The following is a 3,747-nucleotide window of genomic DNA, read 5'->3' as shown; positions in this document are numbered from 1 at the left end:
CATAAGAGATAGCGAGGTTGCAAATTGTCGTTGATGTGTAATGAAGTGAGAAGTCTCCAGCTTTTCTTAAATGGAATCCTCGGTATCTTTTTCGTTGTATACAAGATGGATCCTTCCCTCCTTGAAATGAAGGCATGGATTCCTAACACATTTGAAAGAAAGACCTATGTAATCAAATGCCGTGGAAATACAATTTTTTTTTTTAATAATAATCGCCCTTTATAATTTTGGCAACAAGATCACTCACAGGTAGTCTTATTACAAACAATAGAAATTCCAAAAATAAATAACACATCAATAAAATAAATCTCAACTACTTGATATCATTCATATAATCTAATACTGTGCTTGGAAATATAAAATAAAAGAACAAACAATGAAAAAAAAAGATGCACGAGATTACGTCAACCGAGCTTTTTACACCCCACGCCGAGTCACCACATCCAATGGCACAGTATAAGCGGTCCAGTTTCAATCTAGAACCGAGAAAGCTAATTTCGACCAAACTAGGTAACCACCCTTAAATCTCTACAAAACCCTAACTCTAAAATAATTAGGCTCAAACCCTAATTTTTTCCAACCCTTAGATTAGATCATTAGAGAGGGAGTGAGAGAGAGACTCTCTATGTTGGAGCGTGTCCCCCTAGGGTACCTTTTAGGGGAGAGAGAGAGAGAGTAGAGAGAGAAAATAAGAGAGTAGGGAGAGAGGGGCGTGGCCCCTAGGGAAGATAGAGAGAGTTTGTAGGAGAGAGAGGTGTGCAGAGATAGGGGAGAGAACCCATATTTATAATGAAATTTAGGTCTAGGGTTTCTCATAGTTTAACCCTTTCTTGAGATTGAATATGAATTGTTGATCAAGGTGACTTGTGAGGTGAGAGATATGGGTCATCCATTCCATAGATGAGCCATTAACATTATAGAAGGTGCATGAACCATTATCCCCCTTTTTTTAAACCATTTTCCCATCAATATATTTAGATAAATTAAATCCATTAAAGATATAATGTATACCATAAATTGTATATTCCATCTCATATTTTTCATAAGAATATTTCAATAATATCAAGTCAAGATATTCTCTCAATAATTAAGATAAGATATGTTCAATATTTCCTAGTCAATGTTTGACCACATGCTACAAGATGTAGTTACCATATTTAACAAACTTGAAGACAAAGCAACAAGATAAGGTATCCAACGGTGGGGCGTGCCACCAATGTATGGCATGTGGGGCTCCATCTAATACCCACATTGTGGGCCCTTGTGCACCATGGGACCCCATGTATTTTTTTTAATAAATATTTTAAAATTTAAACAAAATGAATTTTAAAACATTATAACTTTGTAAATTAATAACTTCCTTTTTATAAGTCCAAAAATAAGAAATAAAATATCAAATGACTTACAAAAACTCAATTAATAAATCTAAAATAATTTAATAATAAAATCAACACAAATAAATTAATATGATGGGAAGTGGATCTATATGGTTCAAGAATTTAATCAACGATCACGGGGTACACGACCTTCAACTGTGGACTATAGACCACACTTGCTTTATCGCACCGACCCAATGTTTTCCATGACCCACAGTCCAAGCAAGGGCTCTTTAGCAGGTTACCACAGCCTGATCGATGAGCCAAGGAGTCGTAATCCCAGTCTGTGGATTACAGGTCCTCCTCTAGAGACAAGTCAAGGTCACCACGACCTGATGCGACCACAGCTATATGGCGCATAGGGGTATCTCTCGCACATGCATATGCTTCACCCAAAGGTGGATATCTAGCTTTTCCGAACGATCTATCTATATGCATGCTATGTGATGAAACAAGGATGAAGTTTTGGCCCCCGTCTCTGTAGGCCTACCATCACACACAAGGGTCACACAGCCCCTCGGCTTACTCATCTAGGCATAAGCTCCGACCTCATCAAAGGCTAACCCAAAAACCCTTCTCGGTTTATTTTTTATGCCCAAGTGCCATGGGTTTTCCAACCGACTGGCCTAAATCGTCAAGCACAGTCTATTATCCACAAATATCATTTGCTTAGTACGGTCTTCGAGGGACCACACTCCCACTGAGTTTATGTTCCACTTTAGTTAATATTTTTCATTACACACTCATAATGCCTTTAAAGGCCACATAAACCCAACATCTCCTACTTGGCCTTTGAAGGCCTTACGTTCTCTTTTCCTCACTTTCCCTCATCCCCATCTCTCTCACATGTCTCACAAAAACATTAGGGACAACTCCCTCAGTCAGAGGGTCTGCAATCATCAAATCTGTAGATGTGTAGCTGATCTCGATCTCTTTCAATCTCACATCATTTCTCAGGTGATAGAAGTATGGCTTCATATGCTTAGAATTCTTGTGAAAACGAGGTTCCTTAGAGACACAAATAACCATCGTGTTGTCGCAGAAAATTCATACCACCTCACAACGTACATGATGGAAATTAAGTTGATTAAGAAACTTCTTAATCCACATAGCCTCCTTGGCTGCTAAACAGCATGCCACATACTCGGATTCCATAGTGGATAAAGCCACAATATCTTGTTTCTTTGACTTCCAAGAAACCGCAGCCCTTCCAAGTATAAACACATACCTAGATGTAGACTTCGCATCATCTGGATCCGCGAGATAGCTTGCAATTGAATATCCATCTATTGTTATTTCAGTTCCCCCCTTATATGTGAGTGCATAGTTCATGGTCCCCTTTAAATATATGAGAATTCTTTTTACTGCTTTCCAATGCTCTTCTCTTGAGTTGCTTTGGAAATGGCTCACCAGACTCATGACGAAGGACAAGTCAAGTCTTGTTCCCGTCATGGCATACATAAGGGACCCAATTGCGCTCCTGTATGGCACTCTCTTCATGGCTCTTATAGCCATGACTTCGGTAGGACACATTTTATTACTAAGGTTCGTCTTTTTGTCAATTGGGGTTGACATGGGCTTACACATACTTATATCAAAGTTTTCCAGTAGCATCTTACAGTAAGTTGCCTGGAAAAGTTAGATAGTCTTCTCTCTCCTGTTTCTTATTATTTTAATGCCCAACACATGTGAAGCTTCTCCAAGATCCTTCATATCGAAGTGTTGTGCAAGAAAATTTTTCGTCTTTACTACTATGGCAATTAAGCTACTAACAATTAGCATATCATCCACATATAACGATATAAAGACCACATCACTCCCACTGACCTGTTGATATATGCAATACTCCTCATTATTTGTAGAGAATCCTGCAAGAGCAAGAGTCACTTGGAATTTTATGTACCACTATCGTGATGCTTGTTTCAGGCCATAAATGGATTTATTAAGTTTGCATACAAGGTTTTCTTTCTCTTTCTTCTCAAATCCCTCAAGTTAAGTCATGTAAATTTTTTCTTTTAAATCCCCATTTAGATAGGCTATTTTGACATCCATTTGATGAACCTCAAAGTCAAAATGGGCTGCTATAGCTATAAGGATTCAGATGGATGGAAATTTGGCAACAGGGGAAAACGTTTCCTCATAATCTATCCATTCTTTCTGGGTGAAACCCTTTGCAACCAACCTAGCTTTGTATTTTTTTATTTTCCCTTCAGAGTTCAAATTTTTTTTGAAAATCCACTTACAACCAATGGCCTTATGTTTTTCAGGTAGGGGTACTAATTCTCATACATGGTTTTGGTTAATGGAAGCATACTCATATTTCATAGCTTCTACCCAGTGTTCCCTTTCAAGACAGGTCAAGGCTCCACGG

Source organism: Amborella trichopoda, chromosome 1 (assembly GCF_054954075.1).
Source record: "Amborella trichopoda isolate Santa Cruz 75 chromosome 1, AtrichopodaSantaCruz75HAP2 v2.0, whole genome shotgun sequence".
Classification (NCBI taxonomy): Eukaryota; Viridiplantae; Streptophyta; class Magnoliopsida; order Amborellales; family Amborellaceae; genus Amborella; species Amborella trichopoda.
Note: the sequence above shows the minus strand (reverse complement) of the source record.